Raw genomic sequence first — 17,500 nt, 5'->3', positions numbered from 1 at the left:
CTAAAGCCAGTTTTAGAACATCATTCAGAAACCATGACACTGAAGTAGGCCTTACGGAAGGTCTAAGTCTAGCACAAGCCTTGGGAGTAGACGAAAAGTAGGAGTCTGTTAAGTCTATATTAAAACCCAACTGAAAGATCTTCTTCAAGGCTGGCTTGTTTGTCGTAATAGTGCTAGCTGCGAACCTTTTTTCAAATAAGGATCTGAAAAAGGATATAGCTGAATTGACTGTCATGATTCTAATTTCCGATTCTCTCAGGAAAGATGCCAACTTTTTAACTGCAGCGTCATACTGCCTCAAAGTTGAATCCCTTTTATCTGATTCTAAGAAGAGGATATTTTGTGGATCTATATTTGCATCCCTCTTGGCCGCAAACTTCATGAAGTCCATAAAGTTAGGGCTTTGAGAATTCCTGAGGAAGCGAACACAGTCTTCATTTGTACCGACTGGGAGAGTCTGGGATTGGGAATCCGAAGGGGACGAAGACCCAATTCCAGCAGCAGGGGGTACCAATTGCTCTTCGGCCAGTCCGGTGCTACTAGAGCTACCTGACCATTGAAAGTCCTGAGTTTGCTCAGAACTTTAAGAAGATTCACTGGAGGAAAGATGTAAATCGTTTCCCAGTTGTTCCAATCTATGGATAGAGCGTCTGTGGCATAGGCCAGAGGGTCCAGGTTGGGAGCCACATAACAAGGAAGTTTGTGGTTCGCTTGAGAGGCAAACAGATCTACTTGTAGACCTGGTACCCTCCGGTGTATCCATTGGAACGAACTGTTGTCCAGCGACCATTCCGACTCCAGTGGGACTGACCGAGATAGAGCATCTGCTATAACATTCCTCACTCCGGCCAGATGGGTGGAGGAGAGGTGCCAACTGAACTTGTCCGCCAGGGAAAAGATGGCTACCATGACATGATTCAGGTGTCTTGACTTGGAGCCTCCCCTGTTTATGCAGTGAACTACTACTGCGTTGTCCAGAACTAACTTTACACGAGAGTTCTTTGGTGGGAGGAGCCTCTTCAGAGTTAGGAACACTGCCATTGCTTCCAATACATTTATGTGGAGCTGGCGGAATTGGGGTGACCAAGTTCCTTGAACTTTCTTTGACTGAGAATATCCTCCCCAGCCGCTTAATAAGCGTCTGTGTGGATATGGATTCTTGGAGGAGGGAATTGAAGAGGCACTGACATATGGACAGATTCTTCAATCTTTGTCCAACCAGGACTCAGACGATTTGCAGGGAGAATTTGCAGTATTGTTGAAACAACTTGTCTCTGGAGCGACATTGCTCTTGAGCGCCAGATCCTGGTTAAGTCTTTCAGTTTGGCTTTCATTAAGATGTTTGTCACTGAGGCAAACTGAAGGGAACCTAGGATTCTTTCCTGGTTTCTCCTTGAAGCATATTTGTACCTTAGAAATTGCTTCACTGACTTCGCTATTTCCTTCCTTTTGGCTACCGGAATTGACAGAGTGTGAGAGGATAAATCCCATTGAATGCCCAGCCATTGAAAACGGGACTCCGGAGTGAGTCTTGACTTTGTCCTGTTTATCTGGAACCCCAGATATTCCAGGAGCTGAATGACTTTCTTTGTGGCTTTGCGGCATTCCTCGACTGTTGGTGCCCAAATCAACCAGTCGTCGAGGTACGCTACTACCATTATCCCTTGAGACCTTAGTTGTTGAACCACTACTTCCGCTATCTTCGTGAATACCCTGGGGGCTACGTTCAGACCGAAGGGAACTACCTTGAACGAGAACGCTTGGTCTCCCAGCTTGAAGCCTAGGTAAGGGCGAAAGTGTCTTGCAATAGGGATATGATAGTATGTGTCTGTAAGATCGATAGAGGTGGTGACGGGCCCCACGGGGAAGTAAGGGGTCCCGCGACCTGCGAGATAGTCAGCATTTTGAAACTTGTCGCAGCGAATGGCTAAGTTTAACTGGGACCAAGTCTAAGATTACCCTTCTTTTTAATGAGCCTTTCTTTGGCCAACCGCTGAATAAGTGACCTTGAAACTTTAACCGCTTGACTCTCTCTATTGCTCCTTTCTGAAGGAGTTCCTCCGCATACTCTGTCAATTCCTTCAATGGAAGTTGAAGGAATGGTCTGGGTGGAGGGGGGCCTCCGATCCAACTCCAACCCAGGCCTTTCGACACAATACTTTGTGCCCACTTGCTGAATCTCCACCGATGCCGGAAGAGAAAACATCTCCTCCTACCTTGGAGATCTCACTGCTGTTGAGCCGAGTGACCTCCGCGGCCTCCACGGAAGTGCTTTCCCCTGTTGAGCAACCTTCCTGATCCTCTCTGGCAAAAGGCTCCTCTAGCTCTACTTCCCCTGGCGAACCGGTCGAAGTATTGAAAGGCCTGGCCTTCGAACACCTGGTTAAATGCCGGGGAGACAGCATAGGACGTGGAAGGTTGAGATTGTGGGGAAATCAGGTAGATAGGCTGAGCCTGAGTTTTCGAAGTGGAAGGCTGTCCTGGCTGAACAACTGGCACCGCAGACACAGCCTGACTGAAGTGCTGAGGCATCTTTTGGTAAGGCTGAAACCTTTTGGCCTTCTTTAGTTTCTTGCCTGTTGACGAAGGGTCTTGACGTCTTTTGGCGAAGAGGCCCCAACGGTCTTTGAGGCTCTGATTGAGCCTCGTGGCCTCGTTCTGAACCTCTTTTACCATAGCTTCTGGGAAGAGGTCTGCCCCCCCAAATGTTGGAGGAGAGCAACTTATTCGGGCTCATACCAAATAGTTGCTTCCTGAAGGACATGCTTCCGGCAGTTGACCCTAGCAACCACAAACTCGTACAAGTCCGATTGGACTGTACAAGTCTGTGATTTGGTCAAAAGCTTGAATAGCGGCTCCAAAGCATATGATAGGGCCGCTACTTCAGTCATCGCCATGGCGTTAAGAGACCTGGCCAGCCTAGTTCTAGCCTCAAACTCGGACTGAATGAGGCTATCGGGGAGTCTCGGAAGCTTCTCGCCGAACTGGTCCATCGCACAGTCCGGCTTAAGTTTGCCTACCGAAAAGGTGTTCGGTAGGTCTTCCCACAAATCACCAAGCGAAGGAAGTAAGGATGATGTGGGGTCCGCCTCTCTCAACTGCGGCAAGGGCTCTCCTTTTAAGCCAGCCGGGATGGTAACGCTGGCGATCTTGGTCAAGAAAGGAAGAGGAGTCTCTTCCTCCATCGTAAAGATGGTGAAAGGACTTGAATGCCTGGATTCTGATGTTGGAACAGTCCATTTCATCCAAACACCGGAGCCATTCCCTCTGAGCCTGGTCCCTGGAGTACAGCACTGTCTCCTTAGGAACCTTATCCTCCCTATTCATAGCAGCCTCCGTCAGCCTGGCGTAGCCAATGAACGGAGGTTGAAGATTCTCCGGGTAAAACTCGAAGTCTTCAATTCTTCAAGTACCACACTCCGGGATAGAAATGAACCCGTCCTGGAAAGGAGCATAGGAAGCTACTCTCCAGGGATTGTTCATGGAGAATGGAGGGAGGAAATCATGAGGAGGAAGCTGGAGTAGGCCTGCGCCAGGTGCCGGAGAGGCAGCTTGAGGAGCTTGGTTGAAGCCAGACATGAGATTTTCTTGTGTGGCAATCCTGTCTGACAACTGAGAGAACATCTGCTCCATACTCGTCCTCAGGCACCCTACTAAGTCTCCCATCTGTTGCATCATCCCGGCGGAGAAAGCGTTGGGATCAAAGCTGGGAACTGATGTCGAAAGTAGACCAGGGAAATAAGAGAAGAAAGGGTACTTCACCAGAGGTACCGTAGGGGAAGGAGAGACCACTGACTCCGCCGGAGTACGGGATCTCTCCTTGGAGGACTTACTCTTCGAGGCTTTAGAGCCCGAAGCAGATGTCTTACCCTTCTCTGCTCCGGGATTGGAAGCCGAAGACTTACGAGAGGAAGACGCCGAAGAAGTCTTTTTAGATGACGACGTCTTAGTTAAAGTTTTCTGCGCTATGTGACCCTTCACTTTGGGAACCACAGAAGCGCCAGGCGTACCATACGAGAGCTCAGCTCCCGTAAAGTCCTGGAAGGAAGCAGCAGAAGTAGCAGGAGAAGAAGATCCAGTGGCGCCCAAGGAAACCCCTTGAGCGTCCAACGTACCTACCTCGACCAACAAATCATCTACGCCTACCATAGGCTCTACATTCAAATCCAAAGTGGCGACCTCCGCCAAAATATCCTGGCCTGGTTCCTTCATACATTGGGCAACCTGCCGTTGGATCGCCGTCATCATCGAGGCTGCCTCCGTAGGGTCGACGTACCCCGTCGACTTGCCGCCGGGAAACAGCAGGACAGCCATCCTCTTCTCTAGGATGTAGGGCTGTCCCTTGGCGGCGTTCTTCCCGAAGCCGCCGACCCAAGCTCTCAAGGTTGCAAGAGGAGTCTCTCTGACCACGGCAGCCTGGAAGAGAGGGTGTCTATTAGATTTTAGGCTAAGGTTGAGATTCAACCTTAGAATAAAATAAGCGTAAGTCTAGACAATATCAGCATATATTCCATAATATTAGAGAAACTTAAGCTTAATATATACATCTCAGAATTCATATGCTATGACTATGCTGATGGAAAAATACTTACCCCGTCCAAAAACTGACTCACGAGATCGTAGCAGATCGTACACGTCTCGTGGAACCAGACCTGCAAACTTCCGTGAGTAGTTGAACACGGAGCATGAGACCTGCAGACCTCATGCCCACAGGGGTCCTGGAGCACAGCGTTGCACCCCGGGTGCTCACAGTTGGTAGTCTGTAAGTGGAAGGATACATGAGTATCGATATAACACTCACAGGGCTACTCTAGTACTCCGTTGCATGCCGGAGAATGATAAATTTTCGGGCATAACCCCTCCCCTATCACCTTAAAAGGCATAAAATTGAAGACTCCGGCGTAGGCCGGAGAATGAAAAACACCAAGGTCAGGGGAAGGAACCCAGCTTAAGGTAACTTATAAATAACTTATAATTAACTTAAGCATAAAACAGTTAAACTAAATCCGGAGAACGACTCCGAATCGTGGCGCTGTCCGACTCCGCCGGCGAAATGCCTAGGGCACTCACCGGAGAGAAGGAACGGTGGAAAGCAAAAAGTGACCAACTGAAAACGCATACACTCCGCCGGCAGGTGGGGCTACCGTACCTCCCCCCCATAATTGATGGGGCTCCAGGAAAGAGAACGGAGATCCGTCGTCACGGGGGAGGGAAGCGAGGGGGGGCGAAAACAGTTCCCGAGCATACAGCGGAGCGCCGGAGCAACAAAGGCGGGGGGAGGCCAACCCCCCAACTCTGTCACAGCGAAGCACCACCGTAAACCAGGGAGAGCAAGGTCACTCCCAGCCAAGCGTCTGTCCAGACTCCCCTACTCCCTCCGCGTAGGGAGAGAGGGAGTCAGGCCCGGATGGAGCGAGCAAGGACAAACCTCCCTCCCCCCTACTCTATGGTGAGAGGGGGGGGGGGAAGGCGACTGGGACGGGCGTATGGCTGTACCACGATCACGAGGTGACCAAGGTACGATAACACAACACAACCGACTAAATCGGTAGCCTAGGATAATGCAACCAAACTGATCAGAAAGATGCAACAAGCGTGATGCAACAAAACTGACAATAAGGATGCAACAAAACTGAAAAGAGGACCATGGGACCACTGATACCTAGGCTAAGCGAACAGACCAGACGCCCTAGGCTAACCAAAACACAATATACAAAAAAACAAAAGTAGGGGAAAATAAAAATACAGTAAGAGAAAAAATATCCAGGAGTGTACGACTAACCCGAAAGAAAGTCTACCACTCAAAGCTAGCCTGAGCCGATACGAAGAGCGATGGCTAGGGTCTGGACAAGAAAAAACTGAATGCCTACGTAAGGTAGAGAGACATGCATGCATGACCTAAAACCAGGGTAGGCTAAATCCCCTAACAATATAATAATAAAAAGGACTAGAGACGCATGTTAAAAATAAGGGAAAGGTTCCAGGTATGGGAGACTGAGAACCAAACCGCCATGAGGCAGAACAATGCCGCCATGCTCCAGACCGGGAACCTGTATTTATACCTAAAAAATGGCAAATACAGGCTCATGGAAGGAACGAAACTAAATCGAAACCTTGCGGAATACTCAACTTAGCCGCTGCAATAGCTGAACGTTCCATGGTAGGGATAATTCACGCAAACACAACACAAAATCAAGAGCAAAAAGAAACACGAGGTCTCTAGGACTGCTAACAAAAATAAAAGGATGGCCACCACAGCCAGGCGCGGCAGTCGGCTTGACATGGGTTGCAGTAGTAGTAGTGCCGCCCCGCTCTGTGGGTCGGCTCTCTCCTTGAGGGAGTTTGTTGTGGGAAATTTCTAAATGGCAAGAAGTTCGTGGTAGTGGTCTCACTCGCCCTAGTTACCATACCGACACCCTTCTTTTATTTTGGGTGAGCGAGTCGGTTATAGTGACCTCTTCTTTATTTTGTTTATTCTCTGGTATTTGTTAGCTCATTTACCTAAGAAATAATGAACTAAAGGATTATTATTTCGCGCAGCGACACGAACTGAGCCCAGAAATATCATGTGTATATATATATATATATATATTATATATATATATATATATATATATAATATATATATGTGTGTGTTGTGTGTGTGTGTATCTATATATATATATATATATTATATATTATATACTATATATATATATATATATATATATATATTATATATATATGTGTATATGTATATATATGTATATGATATATATATATATGTATATGTATATATATATAATATATATATATTATATATATATATATATACATACATACATACATACATACAGGCGGTCCCCGGGTTACGACAGGGTTACGTTCTTGAGACGCATCGTAAGCTGAAAAATCGTCGTAAGCCGGAACATCGTCAAAAATCCTAAGAAAACCTTACTTTTAATGCTTTGGGTGCATTGAAGGCTATGTAAACTGCATTTTTATGGCATTTATCATCAAAAAACCTTCAAATATTGATCATTTTTCATTTTTGGTGTCGTATTCATCTCCCAGATGAGCTTTGTAGGCGTCGTAACCTTGGAAAATAACGTTCTATTGACAAGCGTTGTAACCTTGGAACGTCGTCAGCCGACACCGTTGTAACCGGGGACTGCCCTGTATATATATATATATATATATATATATATATATATATATATATATATATATATATATATATATATATATATATATATATATATATATATATATATATATATTATATATACATACATACATACATATATATGTATATATGTGTGTGTGTGTGTATAACTGAATCACGATAGTTAGGAACATGATAAATCCATAGATAAAGGCATATCCCTCGAGGGAAAATAAACAACAGAGTATCCACGACATCTTTCGACGTTCAACGTCCTTTACTTAGCAGAAGACTGACTTACATGAGGAAATGACAATACACGAAAGGTCGTATAATTGACAGATAGGGATTATAAAGAGATTAGTACCTAGAATGCGACACCTGGAAAATGAGTAACCTTCCCAAATAAGCAAATGTATATATATATATATATATATATATATATATATATATATATATATATATATATATATATATATATATATATATATATATATTATATATACTATATTATATAGTATATATATATATATATATATACACATATATATATATATACATTTACTTTTTCTTCTGTGCTTATCTTAATTTTCGTCACTATGCCATTTACGTAGCAGCGGCATTTTGAGCTCGTACGGTCTACCTCATTTTTTTGCTCAAGTAACAAAGCAAAAAATTGACCAAGTTGCAGGTATTTCTGGGCTCAGCCCGTGTCGCTTCGTGAAATGTCCCTTTAGCACACATCTCTAAGGTAAATATAGCTAACATTACCAGAGAAAAAGCTAAAATGGAATGTCAGAGTATTCTGACTCGCTCACCTTATATAAAAGGTGTAGGTATGGTTTCTGGGGCGAGTGAAACCACTACCAGGAGTCTCTTACCATTTAGATCCATCCTTCTACAAAATCCCCTTACCTGAGAGGGCTAATACAAGGCCCGCACCCAGCTACTACTACTACTAGCGCTCTCGACGCCATCACGAGCGCCTCTAGCGGTCATCCTTTCCGTTAGCACCATCTTGCGCACGTGTTTTTTCTTCGCTTTGTTTTGTGCTCTGATTTTTGGATTTATCCTTACCATGGAACTCCAAGCCATCGCCGCAGCTAAGTTAAGTACTGCTAAAGTGTTTCACTTAATTTTAGCCAGCCAGGGACCCGTTTAACAGTTTTTATTTAGGTTATAAGACGGCGCCTCCTTTGGCCTGGTTATAGAGTCGTCTCAGGCGGCTCGTCCCACGTGTTTCATTCTTTCATGCTTCTTCGTTCTCCCATACCGTTGTAGCTTGAATTTAGCAGTATATATGCCTACATTTTTATACGTTGTGCAATATTTTTTCCATTTGTGTTTATGCTAGCTTTCACGGGGATTCCTAGCTCTGTTGAGCCTGTAGCCTACATCACTCCTTAGCTCAGTGTTCATGCATGCATGTTCCTTTGTTTAGGTCTGTTTAGGCTCCTTTTAGGACATTTGTCCTTCCTTTTAGTCCTTATCACCCTGGCCGCCGCCCTCTGTTCCTACGTATTGGCAGAGGCCAGCTCCCGAGTTGTTAGGCATCCTCCCTTCTTGGTTGGCTCGTCTAGCTTCTCCAGGACTTTGCTTTCTCTCTATCTGATTGTTTATCTTCCTCTTCCCTGTGTTTCATTAGGCTATTTTGATGCATGCTTTGAGACAGTTAGAGGTAGCCTAGGCCACCTCAGACCTCCTGGCCTGTCTTACCGAGTGGTCTTACCACATTCACGACGAGCCAGGCGATCGCCACGAGCCACCCGGCTACTTTCCCCACGCTTTCTCCTCCCCCCCCCTCCCCCCAGGGGGAGAATACCCCTTGCTCACGTTGCCCATGGTAACCATTCGAGCTCCCTCCCTTCTTCCCCCCACCACACGGGGGCGATACGGGAGTCGGCAGAGGGACGTCCGAGGCTGGCTCAGCTCATACCGCTCTCACTCCTCGGTTCCCCGGGGGGTGGTCTCCCGTGCGGTCGGTCTCGGCTGGCCACCCGGCTCTGCCGCGCTCAGACCTCCTCGGTTTCCAATCAGCTCTCTCTCACCCCGAGTCACCACCCTCCCCACCACTCTGGCGGTGGGTCTCTTTGGCTCCGCCAGACCTTAAGGGTGGTGACTGAGAGAAGCCCCGCCGCATGCTCTCCCCACATGTTGCCTTATTTTACCTTATGTTATTTTATTATTGTTTGTTTATATATTTTGTTTTCGCTAAGCCGGCAGAGTTCCCGCTCACCATCCGGGTTCTCCTCCTTCCTACGCGTATCTGTTACGGCAGAGCTACACTCCCCTGACTAGTTTTTTACTAGCCTCCTCATGCTCCTCCCCGCTGTCCTCGTACTCCTCGCTCCGGCGTATAGGCAGGTAACTGGTTTGGTGAATCTCCTTCTTCCGGTAACACCGGACACGTACTGAAACTAGTCTACCAGTTCTATCGGACACCCACCACTCACGCAAGGGGAGGCTAACCCCTATGTCAATCACTCCGGTATCCTCCGGTGTCATAATATATCACTTCCTGGACTTAGTCCAATTAGTTAGTGTCGATACTCATGTATCTGTTCACTTACAGGCCACCCATCGCCAGGAATCTGGCTGTAATGCTGTCCTGCAGGACCCCTGTGGGCACGAGGTCTGCCAGACCCATGCTGTCTGCACCATTCGCTACAGAGACATAGCAGTCTGGCACCACGCGAGTTGCTCGATTTGTTACGATCTAGTAGATCAGGTTACCTCTGGAGTACGTACCTTCCGGAGAACAGCTGTCATGTATAATTTGGCCTATATGTATACAGTCTTAATAAGTGATATATCTATATAAATCATATACTTTAATCTTCCTAGCTTAGTATTTATACTAACCCTCTCTTTCAGGCTGCTCAAGCGGTCAGGGACGCAGCTACAACCACCTTGAAAGCCTGGGTCGGCGGGTTCGGGAGGAACGTCACCAAGGGGCAGCCCTACATCCTCGACAAGAAGATGGCTGCTGTGATCTTCCCCGGTGGAAAGGCGACCTCCTACGTCGACCCGCAAGTGGCGGCCCCGTACATCGCCACCATCCAGCATCAAGTGGCTCAAGCCTTGGCGGACCCTGGGAACTCGGAGATCATTGACGACGTAGCAACTCTAAACTTGGACCTCGAGCCCATGGCAGTAGGGGAAGCAGGTAAGACGTTAGATGAGGCAGGTTTGCTGGGGGCTCAATGGCTACCCTTGGGTCATTCTGGATCATCTTCCCCTATCCCTTCTACCTCTTCCTTCCAAGGATTTTCGGAGAGTGAACTTTCTAAGTCCACCAAGCTATCCCTAAAGTAAAGGGAAATTTCTCAAATCAGCCATGCGAAGCCTTGAACTCTGGGGTTTGTGTTGATGTCCCTTCCCCTCCGTCGTCTTCCGCCTGCGCAATCAAATCGCCGAAAATAGCGCTGGCCTTGTGGGAGATTGCCGTCTCCGTTACCATATCGCCAGCGATTTCTTTGTCTTTTATCCAGACAAGAAGCAGCCGTTCCATCTCGTCGTGCACGTGGGTCCTCTTGCTGGACAAAATAGTGATGCCCTTGGACGGTGTAGCTGCTTTGATGGCATCCTTCTGTTTAAGGATGGTGCCTATTGTCGACGGATTTCGGCCGTATTCCTTAGCGATCACACTCAACCGCATACCAGCTTCATACTTCTTGATGATCTCCATCTTTGTCTCCAAAGAGAGCATTCGCTTCTTTCCATGAATTTCAACTTTCTTGGGGCCCATGACTACGTTATCTTGTACATAATTTACGTATAAGTACAATAAAGTTTTTGCACAACATGATAAAGTACGTATACTGCAACAAAATCACTAACGAATTTACGTTACTAAACGAAATCGTTAGACCGAACGAATACTGCGTGCGTACGATAACGATGCTGGTACGAAGTGGACGAGGTAGGCACGCCACCACGTATATGTAGTACGTAGATGCATGATGGGAGGGATGCTGTCCAATAGGAGAGAAGGATCTCATGGCAGTGACTAGCATCAGGAACCAATGGGAGAGCAGGAGGATGGTGGCGAGTCTACTAAGTTGGCGGGGCGCGAGTTTCAAAATTGTTATCGGTGGTTCGGGCGAATCTTGGACTTTCAGAAACCTTTCGTATTTTGAAAACTTTTCGTATGTAGAGCCGTTAAATTTTTCATATTGGCTTTTGTATCTCGAGTTTTTCGTAAGTTGAGCCTTTCGTATCTCGAGGTACTACTGTGTGTGATATATATATTAATATATAGATATAATATATATTATATATATATATAGATATATATAATATATATTATATGTATATATTAAAGATCTATGTGTGTGTGTGAGTCCCCCGTGTGGTGTGTGTGTGTCTAGATATATATATCTTATATATATACATATATATATATATATCGATCTATATATATATATCTATATATATATATATATATACGTATATACATTAGACGTAATTATATATATATGATATATATATATATATATATAAATATATATATATCTGTAATATATAAATATATGTGGTGTGTGTGTGTGTGTGTGGTCTTATTATATATATATAAGATAAATATATATATCTATATATATATATATATATATATATATAATGTATATATCTATATATATTTTTTTTTTTGTTACACATACATACATAGATACAGTCAAACCTCAGTTTCCGTACTCCTCTCTTTGTACGATTTAGTTTTCATAGACTTTTTTCTACAAAATTTTGTCTCAGCTATCATACATTTCCTCTGTTTTTGTACACTTGGAAATGCTCCATCCTGGACCCAGTGTGTGACCAGGCCCCTTATCAAGCGCCCAAACAAGGCATTGTGTCTTCTCTCGTGACCTATTCTGGCTTTGTTTCCCACTGAGCAAGCATCACTTCACTCGCAGTCTGGATCACCACACGTGTTTGTTGTATTTTGTACTAATTTTGCCATTAAAACTCATTGCAAAGAAGCTATCGTGGGGCCACAGAAAGTTGCAAATGCCAGCCCTTCGTAAAAAAGACTAGGAATACAGTAGAATTCAAGAAAGAACTTATAGCGAAGTATGAAAGTGGTGCACATGTAGCTGATCTCGCTAGGATGTATGGCAAGTCAGTGTCGACAATCTATCCTAGTGAAGAAACATGAAATCAAAGCTGCTGATGTTGCCAAAGGGGTCACATTATTATCAAAACAGAGATCGCAACTAGTGGAAAATGTTGAGAAGCTGTTGTTAGTATGGATCAATGAAAAACAGTTAGTTGGGGATAGTGTGTCTGAAGTGATCATTTGTGAGAAAGCACGGATGTTGCATGCTGATTTAAGTAAGAAAATGCCGACAGAAAGTGCTGCTTTTAGTGATTTCAAGGTCAGCAGAGGCTGGTTTGAGAAATTCAGAAAGCATCCACCAAAGAATTCGTTGATGAATTCAGAGAGTACCTTGAGGCTGAAGGATTCCTCCCTCAACAGGTCTTCAGTTGTGATGAGACAGGCCTGTTTTGGAAAAAAAAAAAAATGTCAAAGCAGACCTGCATCCTGCAGGAGGAAAGTTCATAACCAGGGCACAAGCCTATGAAGGATAGGCTAACACTCATGGTCTGTGGGAATGCTAGTGGGGATTTCAAAGTGAAGCCCCTACTTGTGTATCACTCTAAAATTCCCCGAGTGTTCAAGAAAAACATTGTGAACAAGAATAAATTGCCTGTGATGTGGAAGGCCCATAAAAAGGCAAATTTTTGTTGAGTGGGTCAGTGAAGTATTTGGCCCAAGTGTGAAAAAATACCTGCAAGAGAATCAGTTGCCCCCCAAGTGCCTCCTGGTAATGGACAATGCTCCTGCACATCCTCCTGGCTTGGAAGACAAGCTTCTGGATGAATTTAAATTCATCACAGTGAAGTTCTTGCACCCTAATACCACTCCTCTCATTCAGCTCATGAACCAACAGATCATTTTAAACTTCAAGAAACTCTACACCAAGGCACTGTTTCAAAGGTGTTTTGAAGTGACCTCAGACACTGAACTGACCTTAAGAGAGTTCTGGAAGGATCATTTCAATAGCTTCAACTGCATAAGCCCTATATGAGTGACTTCCAGGACAATGAACTCTGCTTGGAGAAAATTGTGGGCAGAGTGTTACCTTGAGAAAGATTTTGAAGGGTTTGAGGGTGACCTTGATGACCCTATGCCTATTGTGGAATCTATTGTGTCTCGGTAAGTCCTTGGGCTTGGATTGGATGTGAGTGGTAAAGATGTGGAAGAGTTAGTGGATGCCCACAGGGAAGAGCTAACCACTGAGGAGCTGCAAGACCTTCAGCAGGAACTGCAACAGATAGCAGATGAGGAATTTTAGGAGGAGGACGAGAGGAGATACTATGCTTACTTCAGTGATTAAAGGAATGTTTGCAAAGTGGAGTGATATCAAAAATTTTGTTGAGACATACCATCCAAACAAAGATGTTCCAAACTGTGTCTCTAATATGATTAATGGCAGTGGGAAGAAATGTTACCTATGGAAGTTCGTTTCAATCTTTTGATATCATAAGGAGTTATTCTCTCTCTCATATTATGTAATCTCTGAATCATAAAAAATTTAACTCTTGATAGTCAAATAATGCTGTTGCCATTCAGTGGTCTCCCTCTTGTGTTATTGGCTCTGTATATATTTCTAATGGTAAAATGTTTAAGTTGACTTGGAAAATATATCATTTCAAAGGTATATTTAATGTAGGATTATACTTTACGTATATACGTTTGGTATTTGAACTTTCAAGATAGGCAGATATGAGCATTTTTAGAGGGGGTTCTAAGTATTTGCGGATCCTATTTCTTTGGGTTCTGTGGTGACTGCTCAGCAGTCATGTTAGCTCACCCAGCTATTCTTGGGGACAGGTGGCATCTTGCTTAAGGTGTACAGCTGCAAAAGAGCTCTTTGAAGTACTTGTTGTCTTTTGCAGGACTCAATTTCTAAATTGTTTTTAACACCAGGTTGTGCTTGCAAGTGTAGGAAAGTCAGTGAGATATTAGCATTGATTCAGAGTTTTAGAGTAAAGTGATGAAACTCATCAGTAGACTAAACTTACAGTATGATGATTTTGGTAGTCTTCAGTACAAGTAGACATAAAGTACAGGGATTATCATCCCAATTGAGAACCATACACATTGATAAACCATTAATTGTAATATACCATAGTGTAACTACCCAAGTTTCACCTTGCAGCAAATGGCAAGTTTCAGACTCAGATTCTCTAAGATATTTGTCAGGATCTTGAGCATTATCAATTTATTCATATGTATTGAGGTTTTGAGGCATTGCATTTTATGCAGTAAGACATATATTTTGAAATGTGTACAAACCCTTGAGGTCAATCCATGGAAAATTGTGTGTATTCAGTGGTCTAGTAACATGCAGTTAACATTATTACTTTTCTTTAGTATCTAATTTTACTTGTGTAATGGACATAATTCCATTTATTACTATTTACAGGTGAAGGTTAAGTGCCTTGATATGTTGGTCTTGGAAACCAAGATGTTAATTGAAACGTCAGCCCATAGAGCATTCAGAGTCGGGTATTAGCGTGGGTGTAACTACATGTCACATGTATGTATGTATTGTACAAATGTCGTTATCACATTTTGTACAATGGTTAACCAGGATACAACAGGATTTACTAGTATACAGCTGATTGGTGTAAGTATAGGTTTTATTTGTTGGCTGTTCCAGTTGTAATTGTTTATAGTTTAGAGGTATATGTTATCATATGAACAGAGTGGATTAATACAAAGCCTGTGAAAGATTGTTAGTGAAAATATTGCAGAAATTTAACATCAGTCTTCATCCTTTGAAACATAATTGTTTAATATAATCTAGCATATGTTTTTATCATAAGGGTTTCTTAGCAATTCCTCTGAAGAATAAACGTCATTATATATCTCTTATATGGTTTTATTTTTATTTCACTAGACAATTAGAAGAAGTTCAGATGACTTGTAAGTAATTTGTTCACCTTGCTAATATACACACTTTTAAAATACTAAGAGCAATTTGTTTGGTGAACAAGGTGGTCTGTTAACTTTGAAGATATTTTATTTCATATTAAGTCAATCTAAAACATTGTAGGAATTTTGCAGTTCAGATTTTGTTTCTATTTTTATTAAATATCAGACAAAGAGAATGCAGTTATATTGTGTTATGGTTTCTGCATCTAGTAGTTTTAGTTGCTGTTCTTTTTCTGCAAAATGAACTACTTGAGGTATGAAACCACAGGTCAGTACGTATATGGTCATATGGTATTTTATAGCCAAAAATTATGTGTAGTTATTGTGTTAAGTGATATCATGTCATTCTCTTTTCTTAATTTAGGCAAGTAACTTCTTGATAAGCCCATGTTCTAAGATTAATTTATTCTATTCATACATGAACTATGACACTAAATGTGATTCTTGTAATGATTGTGATTTTTGTGTATCTTTCATGTAATGCCTCTAATTTAGATTATTAATAATTATCCATATTTGTATAAAAAGACCTGTGCAGATGGACTTTTACTATATTGCTTAAGATTTAGAAGAGGAATTTTTTCACAGAAAATTTATGCAAATATCTCGTCACATACTGAACCACCCTCTTTGCAATTTTTAGACTTTTTACGTAAAAAACTTTTTCAGATTTTCTATCATTTTCATCAGGATATGATGGATAAGAATTCTGTAAGGAATTATATTTTTAATACTAGATTTATAAGATATGATTTAAAAAAGCATTGTGTAGTGCCAAGCTTTGTAACTTGGAAATTAGATAGAATGCAAAGTCCAGTCTTTGGAGGGGCATATTGGCACATTAAACTCAATTCACTATCTAATATAATCTGCTGCTTTTATTTTTTTTCTAATATTCTTACCATTTGCCATTTTGATTGCCAAGATGTAGCTGTATATATTGATGTATTATATTCTGTTTTTGTTTTAATTTTAATTAGATACAATTGTGTAATTGTGTTCTTGTTTTTCTGATAATGTTTTCTTACTTTTGGTGCAAAAAGTTCTAGGTCACAAGCCCTTTTACTTCTGAAGTTGAGAATTCAGAAGGAAATGCTTCTCTTGTGGTGTTTTTAAGTTTTTTTTATTTGAGGTAAATAATAACCTCATATAATACTCTTCTTGCCAATGATATTTTATTGTGTGCAAATTCTGATGAATATTGCAGTATAACCATTTTTTCATTGGTTCCTCTTTTTTGTGTGCATTAAATGTGATTATTATGGTGTATACAAAACCTTCATGTAAATAGATTTATATGAATATGTATATCCTTAAAATAAATTGAACTACTTTAAAAATTGTGGCTCCCATTATTAAAGAAAGGCTAATGTTTGATGTTCCATACACATACATGTACTGTACATTAATTTCATGATGAACCAATTTTGTGACTTTATTGCCAAAGGAAGGAATCATGTTTGGTAGTTGGATGCAAGGGGCAAAATTAGGCATTGATGACAGTACAGTAATTAAAAATTTCTTTGAGGATAACACAAGATAGCTGACAAATGCAGAGCTTGTTTTGTTGTTATTTTTGTATACATGCAATTTAAAACTAGTTGTTACTACTACATGCCCAGTATATTGCTTCCTCATGATTATTAGGAGCCTCTTTTTGAAACAGAATTTTGATTGTGTTTCCCCTTAATTATTGTACCCTTATTCTTATTATTATAATTTATTTCAGTTATATAATAGTTTCTGTTCAAAATAGACCTTATGGTTTGTATATCAATTATTTTATCCTTATCTTTTAATTTCACTTGTTAAGCTGCAATGAGAGTAAATGACAAGTAGAGCTTTTGAAATATTTCCCTTGCCAAAAGTTTCCAAGTTTTTATCAAAATATTTTGAATTTCTCCAAACTCTGAACATAACACCACACCACTAAAATAGGATTATTTCTCTTGTGTAATTCTTGGTCAAAATAACATTCTTGACCTGACTTCCCTTCTGTTGGATGTGACTGCTTATCAACTTTCTAATTACTATTCTAACCAGATCAAAGGTGAGGTGCTTGACCAGTGGATTGGTGACAGGTATGCAGACACCCACTCAATACAATTAATGGAAGTGATGACTATTAGGTTTATGTTTTACCATTTGCAGTTCCTGTGTTAAAGATAACTTATCACACCCTCTAGTAATTTCTGTGAATCATAGTCCTTTACAGGTTTATCATGTTCAGTTGACTTTATTTAGCAGTTGTGAAATTAAAGTATGTTAAACCATACTCTGATATTGTGTATACCAACATCTTTAAAAATGGTGATTAGAATAATAATTTGATATTATTCAAGGATTAGACATTA

The 17,500-nt window shown here is 42.0% G+C and overlaps 1 protein-coding gene across 1 annotated transcript in view; it reads left to right on the top strand.

Moving 5' to 3' along the window:
• Window positions 1–17,500, top strand: part of LOC135224546 (uncharacterized) — a 387,606-nt gene that overhangs the window by 369,720 nt on the left and 386 nt on the right. Inside the window, exon 15 of the mRNA XM_064263643.1 lies at window positions 14,635–17,500. This exon is cut by the window's right edge and continues 386 nt beyond it. The gene's annotated coding sequence lies outside the window, so the exon portion shown is untranslated. The remainder of the gene's footprint in view (window positions 1–14,634) is intronic.

The sequence above is a fragment of the Macrobrachium nipponense genome, chromosome 12 (assembly GCF_015104395.2).
Source record: "Macrobrachium nipponense isolate FS-2020 chromosome 12, ASM1510439v2, whole genome shotgun sequence".
Taxonomy (NCBI): domain Eukaryota; kingdom Metazoa; phylum Arthropoda; class Malacostraca; order Decapoda; family Palaemonidae; genus Macrobrachium; species Macrobrachium nipponense.
Note: the sequence above shows the minus strand (reverse complement) of the source record. Positions and strands in the feature narration are given on the sequence as shown.